At 35.7% G+C, this 22167-nt stretch overlaps 1 protein-coding gene and 1 pseudogene across 3 annotated transcripts in view; one reads left to right on the plus strand and one right to left on the minus strand.

Moving 5' to 3' along the window:
• Positions 1-22167, plus strand: part of MLLT3 (MLLT3 super elongation complex subunit) — a 241104-nt gene that overhangs the window by 147050 nt on the left and 71887 nt on the right. The gene's annotated exons all lie outside the window — the stretch shown is intronic.
• Positions 15229-15549, minus strand: LOC123614339 (cytochrome c oxidase subunit 7A2, mitochondrial pseudogene; annotated as a pseudogene).

The raw sequence follows: 22167 nt of genomic DNA on the forward strand, positions 1-22167 counted from the left end.
AGAAAAATGCTTTTCAACTCTCAGAAGAAAATGATTCCAAAGAACGGTTTGCCAGAAGAATCTTGAAAAATTGCAGATTTTTTCTATGTCCTAATCTGTAAACCTATAGCTATATGACAACTTTTTTTTGGTCAGTTAACACTCTCTTCTTTTCACTCATTTTTTTTCTCTTTCTTTCTTCCTTCCTTTTTTTTTAAATGTAACTCTTTCTAAATAGTGTCAAAAGGAATCTCGGTGCACTCCCCCCTTGGAAGAAACAAACCCTGTGTTCTTCTCTTGAATAGCCCGCTAAACTTAAGGATATCTTTGCTTTAAAAGAAAAAAGAAAAACTTTTGTGGGAAGGACACTTTTGGATTTAAGTGTTATTTTTCTGAGAATATTGAAATTCAGAGTGATTTCATTTACACGACCCTGAAAGTCGTTTCCTCTCAATGAGAGATGTCGTGGGAGCTTGCCAGGGAAACTGTCTGTTTTGTTTATGGGCAAGCCCCTCTCAGGCCCGTGTAAGAAAAAGATAGAAGGTAGGGGTCAGAAAATGGGAAAGAATAAGTTGACAGCTTCTGGGAGGAGACTGCCTTTGTTTTGAGATCTTATGTTATTCTTTGGTTGGTCGGAGGGATAGAGGACCACGAGCAACAAACTTTTGACAGCAAGACTTAGTGTTACCTATTTATACTTGAGTTTTAAGCAAAAGGACCAAATGTACCCCCATTGAGAAGCACCTTCACTTTCCCTGAGATATTTCTGTTTGTCTTTAAAAAAAATTAACTGATGAATCCATGTAGAAAGATTTTCAAATAATGTTCTTCAGGATGTCAGGATATTTTTTAAGTGTTATGATCACAATAGATGGTTTTCTGTCTATTTACTTGATCACCTTCTGAGTAGCTGGAATTCAGTCATACTGAAAAAATGCATAAGGGTTTGACACCCATTAAGTCTGATTGAACGAGGATGATGTCTTTTTAGGGGAGGTGTTGGTAAAGCAAAGATAGAGCAGTGTTTGTCGTGTAACTGAAATTCATTATTTTACTAACTCATCTCTCTGGATTTTCTGTTAGGAGGGAGTAGGGTAAAATTGGAAAAGTTTTAAAATAAGGGAGATTTAAATAAAAACCTTGTCTCTGTCGTCTTCTAACTGAATCACCCCGAGGAAAATTATTACCCTTTTTTGAATCTTAGTTTTTCATCTGTGAAATGGACAAGGCAGTGTTTCCTGCATTGGGAGTGTGTAGCCGTGGTGTGTGGCACTTCGTAGGTACACAGTCCCTTGATTCCTTTTCCTTTGATTGCTAGTTGAGAAAATCAGATTTTTATCCATTTTTACAGCAAGCACTTAAAGATACAGTGAAAACAGTTGTTATTTAGTGTAAGCTACTCTAGGTTTATTCACAGGAAGGCGTGTTTGGCACCAGTTAGTGTGACCAGCACATCGATGGACCCGTGTTGGGTTTAAAGGCGATTAGCCGGTTATATCTTTTTTCAAGGAGCTTATATTCTGGCTGTTTGTATTTTGCCTGTATTAAGTGACACAAAAGTCTGTTTGGAATATTATTTCTTAAGATGCAAGTTTTCACTAGAAAAATGATCAGTTCTTAACTCTAAATTTCTAGTAGATTAAAGGCTTCTCAAAGCCTTTAGATTTCCTCAGTGGTATGGTCAGCAAGTCTGTATGTGCATCTTTGTGCTTCTATGAAGAAAGCACAAAAGGGGCAATCGTCTCTGGAGAGTTGAGTTTATTTTACAGCTGCTCCCTTTTTTTTTTGGCCTGGAAATCAAGTGGTCCGCTATGGTTCTGTTGTTCTTTATGGAACAGTGGTAGGGTGTTAGTGGATTTTTTTTCCTTCTTTCTTTCCTCAGTTAAACAGGGCAAAGTCTAAACATGTTGTTCAGTCTATTTCTGAATCACTGGCAAGCAGTTAATTTTGAGGACTGAAAATTAAAACTAACCACAGCAGTTGTTAAAACTAGGGTTTCTATAGGCAGAAATCCAATTCTGTTCAGACACCACCTGTTTCAGTAGGACATTTCAGACGCCCATTTGGCAAGATTTTCTGGAGAAGACATGGGGAACATGCTTTCAGTCTGTGTTAAGTCTGCTGCATAATGCAATCCTGTTTCTCCGAGTGACAGTTGCATTTATATATGATATGTTTTTGCAAGGAATAAATTGGAATCTTTCTGAAACACTACTTATTGTGAAGTAGAAATCAGATCCACAGTGGACCCCCAGCACAGGGCTTTGCTCACTAAAGGGCCAAAGAGATCTGAAGAGGAGCGAGTGCTTTCACTAAAGCAGCTATATCATACCATCTGAACATAGCATTTTATCGCAGGGTTCTGGAAAGAGTCTTGTGTAGGATGGTTTAGTATTTCCTTTTGCAGGGGAGTTCAGGACACTTCGAATTTCTAAGTACAGATCACAGTCTCTTCCTCTCAAATTATAATTTTTTGAATAGGTAAATACACATCCTGTACAAAATGACATACAGTGAGCCCCCCTCCAGGCCACCAACGATGCTGCAGTGAATGACCTTTTATATAGTTATTTGTGCACATGGATGAGTATATCTGTAGGGTAAATTCCTGGGAGTAAAATCGTGGCTCTAAGGCAAAGTGGAATTTAAATTTTGATAGACATTTACAAATTGCCTGCCAAGGACATTATACTGCTCTGTGCTTGTATCAACAATGTGTAAGAGTGCCTATTTCTCCACACGGTGATTCATTAAACATTTCCCCCCGATCTTATGAGTGAAAAATGATATCTCATTTTTAATTCACATTTCTCTTATGAGTGATGATGAGCATCTTTTCATAGGCTTAGAGCCATTTTCATTTCCTTTCAAAGACCGCATTTTAATGTATTTTAAATTGGAAATATTCTGAGTGTTTCGGTTCAGCTTAAATTTATGAGGACTCTTCCCACATACTTACATTTGGAAAGGTTACAGAAAGATACGGAAGCCTCTTTAACCAAGGTCTGTGTTCTCAGGCTCTCTTCTGCGTGTAACAAATTATGTTCTTAAGACTGATTTGTCAAGACTTTGGCTTCTAAAAATATAAGTGGCTTTTGTGGCAAACTCAGCAGTGCCCAGAGATGGATGCTGGCTGCTTATTTTAAAAATGACTCAAAGAAAATAATACATGGAAAATTATTTTAGTGGCTGTTACTGGACAGCTTCATTGGATTTTTGGATATTTGTTTTGGGACAAGTGTGCCTTTCTGTTATTTTCCGGTATATATCATCCTGTAATCATCTGCCTCAAAAGATAAAAGGATGCTGCTGGTTTTCACCAGTGCTGATAAAAGGTGATTTATTTAAATAAATGTAAGATCAAGCAGGCAACCTCATTTATTTGGTGGTTTCTCAGAGTTGAGGTTAATTTTATGTCATATTTGGGATTTCTTCCTTCTTATATTTTTGGCTCCTGCTTCCCTCTCCCCCAGCAAAAGTCTGGAAAATTAAATCATGAAAGTAGAACGTACATATAAATGGTAAATAGAATGTCCAAGTTGTGAGATCAAATGTAAAGCTGATCTCATTAATTTGGGTGCAAAGTATGGTCACGATAGTAGAAAAGTTATTTGTGTTACTCAGCATACTTTGTGGTTAATTTATGGCTTAACATCTTCTGAAAGTCACGTAAGTTGTTTGAAGGACAGTTAGAGATTTTTGAAAATAATGCACCAAAAAACATCTGTGGTGTAAATATTCCTGCCTTCATTTGCTCCTTTCTTCTCAATTACCTATTTACCTTTTCAGCAAGGAGGGAGAAAATAGGGGCACACTTTTCCCTTAGTGCAAAGCTCAGATACTTGTACTGCAAAAATTGAGCAAAGGCTCCGTGAAAAAGAAGTGCCCCAGGTAAGCTGTCCGCGGAGGGTGGACTAGGAAAAGCTGTCGTCACTGTTGGGAGGTGTGCTGTGTTTCTCTCGGCCGACCTCTCAGGCATAGCAGTTGAGCTGACTGTATGCAGAAACCTTAACGTAGTCTTGAAAGGAAATGCTGTAATATCTGAAAGCATCCCACAACCCTGCCCCTTGCTCCTGTCTCCAGTGCACAAAACGCCAAGAAAATAAGAAATGAACAGAAAGGGGGAAAAAAAATTGGAGAATTCCAAATTACAAAATGAACAGTTCTTTCCCTTTTAAAATACAAAAATACTGCAGCTGAAAACTGTTGGTTCAGTTTCTCTCTTCTTTCTTGGTTTAGGTAGTTCACTACACACTTGTTTCAAAGCTGCATAGAAAGTGTCTCTAATATGTCTGGTTCTGTTCCCTGACTTCTTGGATGGTCAAGGAGTTGGTGTTTTGATTGTCCCCACTGGATATTTTTTGGATTCATACTCTTAACATTCAATGAAAACAATTTAGGGGTAGGGAGTAGAAAAGGGGAAGGGAAACTGATCAACATTTTATTTTCTAAACTTTCCTTACTCTGTAAGTTATAAGAAAATTTGACAGTGATCTGGATCTGCAGGTAGCAGTTTAGAAAATAAACAAATAGCAGTCTGAGACTTTTGAAATAGATATTTGTGTTTCATTTTCAAGGAGTGAGGATAAATGGTAGGTGGTTTACTATAGTATCCTTTATTCCACAAGGGACACAGCCATGGTGTGATAGGAAGAATGTTTGACTTGAAATCTGAAGGCGCAAATTGAATTCTTAGATCTGCTGCTAATTTACCTTGGGCTTTAGGTTGGTATAAATCTAAATTATCCCCTTCCTCCCACTTGAGATTATTAAATATAAACGTACATAGTTAAGCAGTCAGCAAATAATTGTTTTATTTTTTGACAGGACTTCTTTTTTCTGTAGGTTTTTATTGTGCTTTGGTTTAAACCACATTTTTTGGTTACCTAGAAAGGTGAAAATAAAAGATTTCCATTAAGACTTTGACATAATAATGGTGTTCTATTAGAAAGAACATGTTTTAGCCTCTGGAAGGAATCTTTTTTTTTTTTAACATCAGATTTTAAAATAAATATGTGCTAACTTTAGAACAATGTAGACTTTCTAGAAAAGCAAAAAGAAGAAAAGAAATTGCTTATGATCCCTCTAGTGATTATAACCACTGTCAGTATTTTACTTGGTACTTTTCATGTAGATAAGATCCCACAAAATGTTTATACTTTATACTTAATATATTAAACATGAATTGCGTAAGTTTCAAACTGTATGACTTTATTTTTGTTCTTAAAAACATGTCCTCACACTTCGGAGGACTGATGTAAAAATTTTGGCTTGTTGTTAAGAAGTTACCAGTAATGTGTTCTGTGTTTTTTGTCTGTTTGTTATTGTTTTCCCCTTATGGCTCTCAGTGCCTCAAAATTAAAGTTACTGGCTTAAGGCCTAAATACTATAAATGAAATTAGGAACGACCCCCCCAACACACACACAAATTCATGGTTGTTTCTTAATAGTTCTGCCAATACAGAAGTATGATGCTCTAGTTTTTTTGTAACGGGGTGGGCCATATTAGATCTGTTATCTGGTAAAATTTATATTTTAATATGGATTATTATAGGTACAGATTCGGTAACTTGTCTTTGTAGCTGTCATTTTTGCCTTTCTACCCCTCTACCCGATAGGGCAGATTGGGGGCCTGTGGGTAGAAAGAAATTGCTAAATACAGAAAGGCTTCATTAATGGAAACATTGAGCAAAAAAGAATGATGCCTTATTCATAAAAGAAACTGGTCCATGCAACTACAATTTGAATAACCGTGGAATATAATACAAATCTGTTTAACCTCACAAAACCTCACAAGAATTCTTAACATGAACTCTTGTTGACTCAAGAGATGGATTTGAGTGAGTTACAGAGACAGAAGCCTGCCCATGCAGTCGCCATGGTGTCTCTTGGCAAATTAGAAATACGTGCCTCTGCTCTACGAAGCCCCAGCCGAAGGAACATGGCAAGGCTAACGTGAACATAACTTGATTTCGGCTAGTTGTTATTCCAGTGGGCAAGCATCCTTGTGCAGGGCACCATCTGGACAATCATTTACAGTCCTGGCACTATTTATAGGTCCAGACAAAAAGGTGATTTTGATGTTAAAATAAAACTGTCTTGCCTGAGATAGCCTGGACAGGAGTGATTTATTATTTATAATAAATAAAACTTTCTTGAAAATTTGTTCTCCAGTTTTGAATAGCCATGTCCTTTCAGGTTTAGCCTGGCCTCTTGTTCTGCCAGTCTACTTTGTGTTTTTAGCTTATGACACTATTATCCAACATCTATAGATAACTGTAAAGATCTGGTTTAAGCACAGGAGCAAGAGGACTTTTGATAAGACCACTATGCTAAATCAGGGGGGTTTCAAATGTCAGTGTCTATGAGACCAGGCGAACCCTTTGAAAGGACAAGCTACAAAAACTGGAAGACCAGCTGAATAATGTAGCCCTTGCTATTGGGAATTTCACACATTGGGTGCTGATTTATTATTATTTTTTCAAGTAATGATGAAATAAAGTGGGATTTTCCTTGTTGATAATTTTGAGCTGTGAATGTTTTGGTAAAGAGAGCATTTCTGTGTCCTTCAGATTAGAGTCATTCTAGATCTTAACAGTGACTGTTAATCAGAATGCCTTCCGCTATGTTCCAGTTTTAAGATGATGCACTTTATCTGATTTGACTCTTGACCGAGGTCCCTGCGCTTGGGCTGGAACTCGCTCTTGAGTTGTACTTCCCTTATGTCCCTTCTGTATTTTTTCCCCTAGATTTCTCTTCCTGCTCTTGATAAAGAAGGGCTTTGCTTCTCGCGTCCATCATGTCCTCCCCCAGGGTCAGGTTTCTCGGGCTTCTCTTCATCTGTTTTGTCTTCTGGCATCATCTTTTGTGAATCTTGTTCTTGCTTCTTTTTCATTCTTCTCCTGAAGGGCTTTTTGTGGTTTATATACATACACCCAATTTTGACTTCAGTTCTTTTTTTTTTTTAATTAAAAAAAGTTATGGTTAAATCTTTACCCTGATTTACCTTTCTTAAACAAAAATGCATCGAGGGTAAAGATGTATGCACCTCTGAACTGCAGAGCAACACGGGAGTGCGTGTCTCACAGGCACAAGGATAAGTGTTGTGCTTGATTCATCAGCCCTGAAGGTGGTAAGGTAAGTTGTTCCTTGAAGGTCTGTATGGATTGTTGTGATGTGTGGTCGCTTTCTCACTGCTTGGTTCCCTGCACACCGTTTTCTGATTTCTTTTGGTGAAGAGAACGTAGCACGGTGGTTAGAGGGCACACTTTGTTATGAAACAGACTTTTTTCCCAGATGCTGGCATCGTCACTTTGTGTAACTTTGGACAAATTACGCATCTCTATTCTTCTGTTTCCTCATTTTAAATTGATGAAACCATACATAACATTTACAGTTTCATAGATAAAGAGAGTCTGACATAAGAGGTCAAGCTTCCTGTTTTGCAGATGTGTAAACTAAGGTATCCAATCCTGAAATGACTGGCATAACAACAGAGAGTAATGTTAGTTTTCTTTTGAAAATACAGTTAAAAGAGACAAGGAATTAAAACAAAGCCCCAGGGCCATGCTTCTTAGTTGCCTTAGGGCCACGAGGGCAATCTTGCACCCGTCCCCTTCCTGAAGACAAGCTAGATCAATTATCAGAGCCAAGCAGGGTGCTTGTTGCTGGTAGCAGACTTTATCCTTTTGTTTCTTGCTTCATAGAAACTGAAGCTCCCTGGGCTCTTCTTTCTGAAAATCCAACTTGTGTGAAGAAAATGGTAATTAGGAGCTTGTTCGTCCACCACCCAAACTTTCTTAAGCCAGAATCAGCTTATCTGTGGGGATTGGTTACATTTTCATTTTCTGTAAATTAGAGACAAGCATTATTTTGGGAGGTTTTTTTCCCCCCCCCAGCTGAATAGCAAGGGTATGCATGACTTTAGAAGTGGTTTTCCTTGGCATTAACCAACATGTGCAAAAGGCTCTAATAAAGTCAACAAATAGCTTTGTAATCTACTAGGTTTTTGGAAGTCGAGATGCAAGTAAGTCATGGGCCAGAAGTGATTCTTTGAGTGCTTGGATATTAGAAGATTTTCTCCTCAGGGCTGGAACTCCGGCTGGTGATACACTTTATTAGAATCAGCTTAATGAGGCTGGTTTGCCATCTCTTCTCTGGGGAAGCTGCTTTGCCTTCTTGATTTTCTATCCCTCTTTCTCTTGCTGGCTCTCACTCACTCACTCACGCACACACCAGAATCAGGATACATTACCTGAAAATAGTTCAGAGTATTTGAATCTAGGACAGAGAGGACAGGCTCAGGAAATCCAAGATGCCTTTCAAGCCCTGGAAGACTTCTAGCAGAAGATTTTTATCCTTTTGTTTCTTGCTTCATAGATTGAAATTCCCTGAACAAAACTGATTTCTTTTGCTTCTGAAATCAAGTTTGAGGAGACCTTCCTAAATCTTGTCCTACCCCTTGTCTTCAGGTACCAACCTGTGTATGTAAATGTGTGTATGTGTGTGTGTTTAAAAAGATTAGCACTTGCCTTATTCAGAGAAAATACAAGTACTTTAAAAATATTTGAGTACCTGCTATGGGCTGCACTTAATGCCAGATGTTGAGTGTACAATGAACACTGGATTTTTTTTCTTTCTTTCTACCATACTCTACCCTTGGTCAATTTTGGGGGATAATACATTCTCATCTTCTCAGGACTAAAATAACCCAGCTCAGCTTCTTTAAAAAGAAAAAGAAAGAAAGACAGGAAGGAAGGAAGGAAGGAAGGGAGAAAAGAAAGAAAGAGAGAGAGAGAGAGAGGAAGGGAGGGAGGAAGGAAGGAGGGAAGGAAGGAAGGAAATTTCTACCCGTCAGTCCAGGCTGTCCTGCTCTGCTTTTAGGAGAAAAAGCTGTAGTTCTCTAAGGCATTCTCTTCTTTTCCTGGGGTGCCAGAAACTTTCTTACTAGACCTCACCTTTATCTCACCCCAAGCAGGCTCTGAGGGCTTCTGCAGACCAAAGATGGCAAAACCAAAAACAGTGTTCTCTCATTTAGAAAACTGGTCTTTTGTGTAAATCCATTAGATGGTCAAAGAGAATGTATATGAATTTGTTGTGTTTCTACAACAGGTTTTACCAACTGGAGCAGATTTTCCCAAATAAGCCATAGATAAGTTGTTCTTTGAATTTATATTACAAGCTTATAGTCTTTTTCTTCCACAGAAACAATTGTTTTTAATTGAGAAGAAATGAACTAGGACTTCAGATCACGTGTGTTTTCTGTTTTCTTTGTTTTTGTGTGCAGTATAAAAATGTAATCTCATTTGGCATTTTAGAAAGCAAACCATTAACTTTGCTTATGTTAGGAAAGCCTTGACTTAGCCGACAAATCTAATTTGTTATAAGAAATCCTTGGTTCGTTTTAGAATGATGTTTAGATTCCTCTTAGAAGAATATGGTGCAGTTTAGCTCTGCTTAGTATGATATGGGTCCTTGGAGAAAGAACCAAGTGGAGCAAATTGAACAGACTTTCTTGGACACCTTTGATTTTAATACCCTTCCCAGGGCCCCGGTCCACTGTGCTCTTCTAAATACTATTATTTACTTTACAATTTTCTTTCCTGAACCATTTTAGAGTAAGTTGCCAATATGATGGTCCATCATCCCTGAATGCTTTAGTGTTTATTTTCTGCAAACAGGGACACTCTCTAATATACACATGATACAACCATCAAAGTCAGAAATAAGCATTACCAACCTCTACTCTGCCAATCCCATTCAAGTTTTGCAGATTGTTCTGCTAATGTCCTTTATTTTTATATTCAAAAGGATTCTGTCTAAAATCATGTAGCATTTGGTCCTCATGTCTCTTTAGTCTCTTCCAACCGAGAATAGTTCCTTGGTCTTTTCTTGGCTTTCACGAACTGGAAATTTTTGAAGATTTCAGGCCGTTTAGTAGATGGCCCTCAATATGGGTTCGTGTGCTATTTCCTCATGACCAGATTCAGGTTATGCACCTCTGGCAGGAATATTACAGAAGTGATGCTGGGCTCATCTCAGCGCACTCACACGTGATCATGATTTCTGTCGTCCCATACCATGACTACTGTTACGTTACTCTGATCACTTGATTCAGATGGTGTCTGCCAGCTTCTCCACTGTAAATTACTTTTTTTTTCCCTCTTTAGTATTTTATTGGGAGGTAATTTGAGAAAATGTAAATATCTCATTCCTCCTTAAATTTAAGTTTATCCTTATATTTATTATATCACCATGGACTCATGGATATGTTTTTTTTTTTTTTTTCAGTGAGTTATAATCCATTACTATCACCATTTATCTTCTTGCTGAAATTGTCCTCATTTGGTCGGTGGGAGCCTCTTTCATCTGGTTTCTGTGTCTTTTTGACGTGTTCTGATCCATCTTTGCGTACTTCCTGACTTTCTGCTACAAGATGTTGTCCCGGGCTCATTTGGTAGTTTCCTTGTCCCTGGATTTAGCCATTTCTTGAAGGAGCAGCCCCTTTTTAGTAGCTCTGAGCCTCTGAGTGGATGCCTCTCCTCGCATCACTGTCCTCTCCTCCCCTGCTGTTGCCTCCTTTGCTTGGTCCCACCTAATAGCTCCTAGACTGTATTATTCAGGAAGAGGAAGGACACATTTTGTTCAGATGTCATCACTCATGTTAGCTCTGTGTGGATGGGGACTATAACATATTTGATCTGGCATCCCTGAATGACTACTACATAGTAAATGCTCAATAAGTGAATAAATTCATTCAAAGACAAATTCTGCATCTGTTAACTCTGCATCTGTTAGGAGTTGGTCATTATTCCAGGTGCCAGGGGTGGGGGTGGAGGGACACAACAGTGAACCAAATTTAAAAAAGCAAAAGAAAAAGCGTACATTTGTCGGAGTCCTGTGAAGGGAAATAGTTCTTGGTGAAGGATGGAAATAATTTTGTAAGGCAGCCGTTTCCCGAAATGTGTTCATTTATATTAATATGAAGTAAATGCAAAAAAGGTTTCGACTTTGCACTTTTTAAACTGTAGTTCTTATTAAAGTGCATAGACGAAATGTGTCACAGATTTTTTTAGCCTTAGTAATTCCTTTTCTTGTATTACTATAGCTCTGCTTTTTCCTCTACCCTGAAGAGAGCTGGTGCCTTGCATATAGCTAACTCAGCTTTCAAATGCAAAATGGAAATCCTAGTAATGTAGAAATGTTATATTCATTAGCTCCTCTCTGTAGTTTGTTAGTTTTTTACTTTTGACCAGAGATACTACCAGCAAGAAAAGTGAATTTTCTCATTATGCTTTTGGTGATAAGTAACAGAATGTAGAAACAATGAGAATAGATCATAAACTCCTTTCTATTAATAGAATTAATCATCTATGTTATTTCTTTTAACTCCTGTGTAGGACCGTAATACATAGCATGTAATCAAACTCTTTTTGTATTATAAAATTATTCAAGCATTTATTCACTCAAAATGTATTTTATTGCCATTCTTTACTGAGTGCCTACCTCACAGGACTCTTAAGGGATTCGGTGAGACCATGTGTATGCTTTCCTCAAAGTAACTAGTAAGTAAGTGTCCACCGAATCTGAATCTGAATTTCCCTTATTAACCTATAGGATTCTGACATCAGGTATAAGTTTTTCTTAAAATAAAAATGTTATGTTATAATTGATAGAAGAGGATTATATGTATTTTATAGATAAATTATAAAACACACACCATAAACTCACCATTCAACTTAATGAGAATTAGAACATGAATGCCATTCAGACTACCTATACACACCTCCCCAGTCCATCAGTTTGTCTTCCCCAGGTGTAACTGCGCTCCTGAATTTTCTTGAGCTTTTAAATGTAGTTTTAACACAAAAGTATGTATTCTTCTATTTATTCGGCTTTGCTTATTTTTGGTCTTTATGAAGATGTTGTAATATTGTATGTAATTTTCTGTGACTTGCTTTATATTCTCAGCACTGTGTAATGTTTGCCCTTGGTATTGCGTGCTACTGATTTCATTGCTGCATAATAGTCCATATAGCATGATTTGTGTATCTATTTTCTTGTTACCTAGATATCTAGATTACACCTTTTAATTCTGTTTTATTTTTGCTGCTGTGAATAATACAGTTATGAACCTTCTTGGGCACATCTCCAGTACCCACATACTGGAGTTTCTCTAGGGCAGTGGATTTCAAACCTCTATGACTGTGACTCATAGTGAGAAATTTGTTTTCCGTAATAACCAAGTACCCACTTACATAAATATACATAGACAAATGAGACAAAAATTTTGCTAATCAGTGCTTACTTTTACTATGGGGGACTCAATCTGTTTTATTTTGTACTAGTTGACTTGTAAATAGCGATGCAGTCCTTTCTGTTGCTTTCCAGTCTCACTAAAAGGTTCTGTTTGAATAACACTGCTCTGAGTCAGTGGTTCAAACTGTAGGGCCCATGAGAATCACCTGGAGAGTCTGTAAGTGTGAGGACTCTTGGGCCCCGCTGCCTGGATTCCTATTTGGTAGGTCTGGGCTGGAGTTTAAAAATGTGAATTTCTACCATGCGTCCAGGTAATACTGATGTTGCTGGCCTGCTGACCACATTTGAGAAATACTGCTGTAGAATATATACCAGTGAATGAAATTCTGAGTCATAGAGCATTCACATATTTAGCTTTTTATTATTTTACATAGTATTTGCAACAATTTAGAGTTCTATATCTGTATGTGTAGAGAGGTCTTTTCTAGGTAGACGTGTTCATCTGTGCCTATTTAGTAGGTATTAAAGTATCTTGTTATCTTATTTTGTATTTCAGTAATTAGTAATGAGGCTGAGCATACATTTCGGTGGCCATTCATGTTTTTCTCCCTCTGAAATGTTTGTTCATGTCTTCTGCTTATTTTTCTATTTATTTATTGGAGGTCTTTTTATATTCTGGAACCATGAATACACTGTTGGTTACACTTACTGTAGATATCTTTTCCTTTTTGCCCATTTAGTGGCTTTTTAACTTCCTTTATGGTATCTTCTGATAGAAATTCTTAAATTTTAGAGTGGTCAGATTTTTTATGGCTAGTTCTTTTTGTGTCCTATTAATATGTTCTATACCCCATGGTCATATAGATAATCTCTTATATATTTTTTTCCAACACATTTGAGAAGTTTTGCCTCACATTTAAATATTTTCAAACATCTGGAATTGATTTCATGTGTTGGTATGAGGTAAGAGTCTAATTTAAATTTTTTCCTATAGAGAAAATCAGTCCCAGCACATTTTATTAAGTTGTCTGTACTTTACTCAATGATCTATAGTGCCTACCCTGTCAAACATCAGATTTTCATACACTTGTGAATCTGTTGGGGGTATGTGGTGCAGCTCTGTTGCACTGGTCAGTTTATCTCTGCGGCAGACCACAGTATTGTAGTTGCTCTGGTTTTATAATCTCTCTTTGACATAACAACATCTATTGCATCATTCCTTGTTCTTCATATACATTTTAGAATTAGTTTAAGTTCTTTGAAAAACTATGTTAAGATTTGGATTGAAATTACATTGACTCTGTAGGTAATGAGTATTTTTATCCCTGAATACCTAACGTCTTTATCAGTTTAAATGTTGTTATCATTCTTTAAATATTGTTGAAGTGTTAAGATATTTCTGATAAAAGTCTAGCTAGTTTTACGGTTTGTTTATTCCTAGGTACTTTTTTTTTTATTGCTGTTATAAATAGAGTACTAAATGTTTCCTGTTTGTTACTGTTGTGTAAATATGCAGTTTATCTTTGCATACTTCTATCTTACTGAATTTAATTCCAGTAATTTTTCTGTATAACTCCTTTTGTTTTTCTATGTGGACCATTATGTCATGTGAATAATGACATATGTCTCTCATATTTTCAATTTTCATTTTCCCCCTGCCTTTTGTGGTCCTGTGTCAGTAGGATTACCAGTAAAATACTAGGTATAAATGTTCCCAATTTCAAAAGGAATGATTCTAACAACTGACCATTTAGAATGTTGTTTGCATGGGAATTTAGTAGCTACCTTTTATCAAGTTAAGAAATTTATCTGGTGCTGGTTTAAGAGTGTTGTTTCCTTTTTTAAAAAAAAAATTGTACGTGGATTTTATCAGACAACTTTTCAGCATCTCTTGAGGTGAGCAGATGATTTTGTTCTCCTTTAATCTGTTAATGTGGTACTTGACAAGCATTTTTGTCATGCTAAACTACTCTTGAATTCTTGAGTTAGAACCAGTTTGGTCTTGCTCTATTAGGTACCCCCCCTAGTGGATTAATTATGCTAATATTTTATTTAAAAACTTTGGATTCATGTTCTTGAGTTACATTGCTTGTATGTTTCTTTCTTTTACTATTCTTGGCAAGTTTCGTGCTTGATAATATTCACAACATAAAGTGAGAAATGTTTTCTCTTTTTCATCTTGTGGAAGAGTTTCTGTCAGTTTGAAGTGTTCTTTTCCTAGAACTTGGTTGTAAAACCTTGTGAGCCTGATATATTCTTTGTAGGAAGATTTTAAACTATTTACTTGACTTTAATGAAGGATTATTCTTGATTTTTATTTCATTTGGGGTCAGTTTTAGTAAGAGGACTGGATTTTTATTAGTTCTTTTCAAAGTTTCTTACCATATTTGTTGAATTCTTTAAGAGTTTTTTAAAAAGTCTTTACACTCTTCCTTTTGCATGAGTTAATTATACAAAATTCTGTCATTTTTTAATCAAATATAAGCATTAAATCTAAGATTTTTCCTCTAAGTACTGCTTTAATTAGATTCCACAAATATTAATGTGTAATATCTCCTTTATTATTCAATATGATGAATTTGAAGTTTTTTTCATTTTAATTCCTCTTTTACCTGGGATTTATTTAGAAATATGTCTTTACAATTCCAAATGTGTGGAGGTTTTTTAAAATTAAAAAAAAAATTTTTTTTACTTTTGGCTTAATTGCATTACCATAATTTCTTCTTGAATTCACTTTCCTTCTTCCTGAAGTGAGTCCAGTTGAAGTTCTTTTAATGAAAGTTTCCTCTCAATTTTTGGTAATCTATAAAAGTTTTGACTACTGTCTATGTTATGAAAAGTGGTTTTGCTGATTATTCTAGATTGAAGTTAAATTTCAGTGCTTTGAAAATACTTGTTTTCTTTTTTATTTTTTCTCATTTATTTTATTGCTTTATTGCTGGCAGTTAGTACAAATCAATGAATATTGATCCCCAAAGAAGAACTCAGTTATTCTTCAGATTACTGGTCCACAGAGAATGAGTAGAGTTGAACCAACTGATTTTTGGGAGGATAAACTGGACTCAAATCCTGCTTCTTGGGAAATGAAGCCATAGCCGGCTGATATATAGCATATGCTGTTCCACCAACTGTAAGAATCATGGTGGCCTGTACAAGAAGGCATCAGCTATCCCACCCTTTTGATGCGCTGGAATTCCATTATCCTCCTGAAGTAGCTTTTGTTTCTCTGGAACTTTATTTTCAAACTGCCTTTGTCAAGCAGTACTTATGCCTCTGGGCAATCTGACAAAGCGCCAACAGATTCCACAGCATCTTGGCTCAGTAATTGTCAACCAACAGCAACAACTCCTTTTGTTTTTTTGAATTCTAATGTCAGTTTAACTCAGAGTTATGCCCGTAGAAGTATAGGAACTCCCTCTATGAAGGAAAAATTCCTAATTTCTAAGTGTTTGCTTATTTCTGTGGTGTAAATATTCTCTTACCATGTTATGTCAGTTATTGTAGAGCTGAGAAGAGATGTGCAGTAACACACAATTATGAAGTATTTCCACCATCCCGATACAGTAGACACCAATAATTACCTCACAAGCACAGATAATAATAGTATGTAGTAAAATAATTAGGGAGTGATGAATTTTGATTATCTGTTACCTCTGCTTTTAATATTTTTATACCTGTATTTTTAAATAATTTAATAGTTAGTAATGGCCTTGCTTAAAAATTGTTCACAAAATTTCCAAAAATTTAGCAATTGGCTCTTGTGAGTCTATAGTAGACAGTTACAGTGTACCACTTTTGCTTTTTTTACAGTGGGTGAACTCTTGTGAGCCTTAGTTACTGCTTTTACAATATTTTTGTCTTCGTGTTCTTCATTTTCAGTACAATGTGTCTAGGAGTAAATTCCTTTTACTTTATGGATCTATCATTGTTTTTATATTGTCCTCTTTTTCTGTGGGTTCATGACTTTTATTATTTTCGAAAATTATCAGCCATTGTATAACCTGTATTCTTCATTTTTTTCTGATTCTCTGATTAGATAGTTGTTACTTTTATTCTGTCCTCCATGTCTCTTGATAGCTTTTGTATTTTTCATTTTCTTGTGTCTTTGTGTGCATTCTGGCAGTTTGTTCAGATCTGTTTTCCAGCTTATTAATTCTTTTCAGCCATGCTTAATCTGCATTTCAATCCATTGAGATATTAATTCCACTAGCGATTTTTTTCCCCCTCCATTTCTTAAAGCCTTGTTTCTTTTCAGTGGCCTGGTCATTCTTTCTTATCTCTTATTGCTTGGACACTTTTTGGATTCCAACTTTTTTCCTTTTCACACCTTATATGTCATCATTTTCTATTCTGCATGTGATGATTCCAGTATCTGAACTCCCTTAATGCCCTTTTACAGACTCACAGATGATGGTGGCTTATTTCTTTGTGATTAGGGATATTTTTAAATTGTGAGTTCATATTTGATTTAGTTGAACTTCAGGAATCCTAAGGCCTGAATTCAGAGTACAGCAGATCTGTAGGGACTTCTGGATTTCTGAGAGACTCTGTGGTTCAGGTCTCTAAATATGCTATAGGCCGCAGGTTTAGTCTTTAGTGGACCTGTGAGTGCCCTTTGGGTAACCTCACCCCTCATGCTTGACTGTAGCTCACAGTTCACATTATAACTCTTTCCATCTCCCCTTTTATCTTTCTCTCTATGTCTCTCTTATATACCCATGACTCCTGACATTTTATTTTTTTTAAGCCCCCCAATGAAGAGTTTTTAACTGTCTAGTATCTAGTTGTATTATAGTGAGGGTTCCTGAAGAGCCCACTATATTGCCCAAATTAGAAGGGTTTGTTTTTTTTTTTTCCCACTGAAACCATAGTATGTCTAGCAGTTTCAGCATTGCTCTTTGCATTGTTGGAGACTCAATAAGCATGAATTGAATAACTGTTGAGAGAAGGTGCCGAGACAGCATAACCCTGATTATATTTTCCCACTGTTTAATTGTGTCTCTCTTTGGTTTTTTATTTATGCATTAGATTTATTGAATTTTTATGCGCAGGCACCAGTTTTCATCTTATACTTCCAGCTACTCCTCTGTGATTAGTATTATACATTATACATTGAAGACTGACTATTCTTTGTGAGTAACAGTTATCAAGGCTCATTGTCAGAACTCCAGCTAGCACTAAAAGAGAAGACTAGAATGATCTGGCCAATATGTTTTAAAGCTTGTTTAAGAAAACAGAAATTGTACAAAGCTAAATATATGTAAACCTAGAAAGAGAAGTGACATAATTATTACTTTGAGTTTCTAGTTTCAAACCACAAAAGTAAACAGAAGTTTGCTTGAAACTGCAAAGTCTTCTAAATATAGCTTCCTGTTAACAGTGCCTAATTATAATTTAGAGTTTAAGCCATAGCAAGTCAAGAAGTGGTACATAAATAGGATCATTTTAAATGAGATTGGATTCTGAAACAAAAGTATTTTATACTACATAGAACATAGCTGAAACTAGTCATTTTAGAAGGGAAGGCATTTTAAAATTTGTCTACTTCGAGTATCATTTTGTGAAATATTGAATAGTCTTGCCAAATGATACTTTCTAGTTAAGTTTCATATTTACATGCAGATGCAGTATTTCAGTATATTTTTAACATGAAAATATTTAGTAGGTTTACTTTTAATGCTTTTGAACAGAAAGCTAGGGAAATGATAATTCTGTTTATTTTAGAACTGAAAGAATTTTTTTTTTTAGTTTCCATTTCTCAGTTGTGAATATGATTTATAGATTTTATTTTCTTTAACTTTTAATGGTCTTAGTACAATGAATAAAACTCAAAATGCAATCTAAATATCCTAAGCTAAATTTGTAGCTTAGAGCTTGATTGTAGCTTGCTAAAAAAAAAAAAAGAAAGATAACATTGAAACCACATCAGAGGGAAAACTGAATTTTTTCTTTTACAACACAGGAAGATATCAGTCACAGAGTTGAACAGCATCTCTTTTTATTTTTCTACTGCAAAATTTATTTCCTCTAAATCCCTGAAGTGTAAATGGGTATATGAAAGAGGAGAGAATATAAAGTACATTTGAAAGGTTGAAGAAATTTATATTTATATCAAAATAATGCATTTACATGGTTTAAAAGAATTAACTAGCAAAGGATGGTATTAGGAAAACCCAAAAGTCCAATATTGTATTCTTCCCCAATCTCCTTTCCACTTTCTGGGAGGAAATGTTTTCAGTGTTTGTTTGTTTGTTTTCGTTTTCCTTTTCCTACTTTTTTTTAAGTTCTAGGATTACTGCCTAATGTTTCCAAACTATATACTTATGCTTCTATTTCTATATGAGAACTAAACCCATTGGCCCCGTCTCCTTTTCCTCCCAATATGACACCATTTTTAATTCTTATTTTTAGAATTCATTCTTTCTAGATATTGAACCTAGAACTTTGTTTCTTTTCCTACCAACTATGGACGTTGTTTCTTGATTCTCATCTTTGTAGGCTCAGGGTATCCTGGAGTTTCTTTCCCTTCTCTATTTGTGTTTCTACCTTCCATATTTGTCATCCAAACATTTACTTTTGCATTGTCACAGTGCTAACATTGTTTTATAAAATACAAGTTTTCAGTTTTATGTGCTTGTCTGTGTAGTAGTAATAATTGTGGTAGTAATTGAAACCACTTACATAGTCCACACTATGTGCCAAGCACATTGTGTAAATTGTATCTATTATAATACATACATATATATATATATACACACATAGGCATTTTACATTTATTATACTTATTTAATCATCAAGTTGACCTTGATGGAATAGGTAATGTTATGGTCTCCATTTTACTGACAGAAAAATTTAAGTCACTTAGTAAGTGGTAGAGCTGAGTAGGTTAATTTCTAAAAAATCGAAAGTCAGTAAATGTTGTTTACAGCTATGCCTAAAGGTTATTCACAGCTTAGGTGTGTACTATTATTATCATATTTTCTTTCTTATATAGCCATTTATTTTGTGGTTTTAAAAATTATTGTTTTTCTTTATTTCCTCCTTGTTTTTGTGCTGAAATGTTCAAATTTCCTTGGTTTCCTAATACCTCCTATGGAGGCCTTTATAGGATTCCTCTAGATTCCCTATACAGTGACCTCCCCCAACCCACCCTCCTTGGAGTGATCATTTATTTTATTTGAGCACTATAAATTTTTGTCATTTTAAAGTATGCATGGTGGCAGATTTTTACATTGATTTTGAAAACACTGAATTATGAGAGAAATGTATCATAGTTTCGTAATGCTCTTTAAAAGAATTAAAGGTAACGTGTTCTGCAGGAAAGTTATAGGAAAGGTTGATTTTCTAATATCACATAAGCCCTCCGAACACAATTATTTTAATGTTTGTCAAGTTTGAAATATTTACTTGGTAACAAAAGACTCGAAGTTTAAGCCGCTTGAAACACACACAGGAAGAGCCTCTAATTTCAAAATTCGCTATTTGCCACCTACCCGAAAGTATTATGTTGTACCCCCTCTACTGGAACTACATAGAACTTCCTTATACAGTTATGCCTAGACGGCAGGCAGGTTCAGTGTTGTTCTTTTAAAGCCGTTGAGTCTGTCCCCCTTTCTTCCCCTCCTTTGTTCATTCTCAGCTTAGGTTATGTTGGCAAGATTAACAGTTGCTTTGAAACCAGCCGACCTTCTGAAAGTCAGTGGAAGTATAGTGGTTGAGCGCACGCGCATTGAAGCCAGACTCCCTGGGCTTGAATGGCTGTTCTGCCACTAATTATGTGTGTGTCTTTGGGCACATAGGCATCTGTGCCTCAGTCTCTTCACTTTGAAATTGGACTATGAAATAAAAGCTGCTTCTTAAGATAGTTGAGTTAATAATTATAAAACGCCTACATCAGTATCTGGACCAGTTAGTGTTCAATGAGCTGTTACCGCTGCCGCCGCCACCGCCATCACCACCGCCATCCCACAGTGCGGCAATGCTCTCAGCAGCCTTTCTTTTTTCACTTCTACCCACTCCAGCCTCTCTACCACATTGCTACTAGATGATCTTCCTAAAATGAATAATTATTAGTATTGACTTCTTCGTTAAAGTCCTCAAATGGATCTCCTTTGCTTCCCCGATGTAACTGCTTTTTGTACCTGTTGTTACGGGCCAGTCTGTCTCTATAACGACTTGGCAGAACTCCTAGCCTGGCATGGTTGTTTAGAGTCTCCTTGAGTGATCAGCATCATCTTTTGATCCTCTTTCATGTTACTTGTTGGTTCATGCTTAACTGATAGAATGGTTGCTGCATCTTTTGTTGTTTGTGCAAAATCCAAACTTACCTGTATTTCTGTATCTTTGTTGGTTGACTATTATATAGATCCAGGCAAACTGAGGAATTTAAGATGATTTCTTCATTTCCCTAAAACTGACTGCTGCCCCTCCCTGGTCAAGTCTAGAAATGGCTTTTTTTCCTCCTGAGCTGTGGAGGTATATTGTAGAGTTCTCTCAATTTCCTGGTGGAGTGTCACCTTCAAGAATGGCACAACATTATTTAAAAAATCAAAACAAGTAAAACATTCCAAAGCATTGTGTGCAATAATGGTAGGCTCCCCCCACTTTCTTGTGTGTGTAAATATTTCACGTTCTTTTTATGCACAAGCCATTTAGATTGTTACTGAATGAAAGATCTTCTTACTGTTCTCAAATGTCATTTCTTTTCCATTCGTGGAGTGTTTTTTCATTCACCTGTCCATTGACTGATACATGTTAAATTTGGGGCCTTGTTGTCTCTGTTTAGCTTTGATTTTTAAATAAGTTTTGATTTTTTTAAAAAAATTAGTTCCTATCATTTGTTGTTGAAATGTTTTCTGCTTCACAATCTTACTGTGTTAGAATCATTTTAAATAAAACATACAGTGTAAAAGTCAAATCGTGTTAAAAGCCTATAAAAATCATCAGAGGTACGTTTGCTCCATGCCTTCCATGAACTCTCTCTCACAACCATTTTGAACTGCTTCACTGTTTTGGTATTTGCCTACCTATTTTGAAGTATTAATAAATTGCTATCCCCTCAGGAATTTTATTCCTGTTACGATAGATCATGATTTTAAGTTTAAGAAATTTTAAATTCAAGAAACTTGATCTCTCTTAGTTGATTTTAAAAAGTAGATTATAGATCTCCTTTAAATCAGAATTAACTTGATAAATTTCTCTTTAGAATTTGATCCATGAATATACATCTAAGGCATTTTAATTCATAAGTGGTGATGAAATTTATTTTGTTTACTTTCTTTATGTTTGGTGTTAGATTTGTGGATCTTTTCCTAGTTTCTCAGAGTGAGTACTAGATGTGTTTTTTATTCCTGGTTTCTCTCCTCTCTCTTCCTCTTCTTTTTAAAATAATAAATGCGGTAAAGACAATACATTTTCTTTCGAGCATATGTTTTGCTGTGCCCTAGAGTTTTTATATGAAATGGTCTTTTCATTATTTTCATTTGACTGATTTCTCTTGTCTATATTTTCTTTAATTTTATTAGAGTATGATCAACCAATATAATTATTCAGATATTTTAACAGATTATTTTATTTATAATACCTTTATGATCGATTTTTGTCAGTGATTCATGGCCACATACAAAAGTGTAAGCTTTATTCAAGAGATAGAAAGTTTTATATATAATTAAATCGAATTTGTGGGTTGTATTAGTCAATTTCACTATGTCTGTATTCATTTCACTTTATTAGTTCTGTCCATTTCTGACAAAGATGTATTTCTCATTTCAGTGAAATATTTTCAAGTTTTAAAAAAAATATATTCAACACATGTTGCTTTATATAACTTAGCATTTAAATTGCTTATGCTGTTGGGTCGTCATAACCTTGAATTTAACATTGTGTGATATTAATATAACACTGCTTTCTTTTGGGGACACTGAGCTGGTA

This window comes from Camelus bactrianus, chromosome 4 (genome assembly GCF_048773025.1).
Source record: "Camelus bactrianus isolate YW-2024 breed Bactrian camel chromosome 4, ASM4877302v1, whole genome shotgun sequence".
NCBI lineage: Eukaryota > Metazoa > Chordata > Mammalia > Artiodactyla > Camelidae > Camelus > Camelus bactrianus.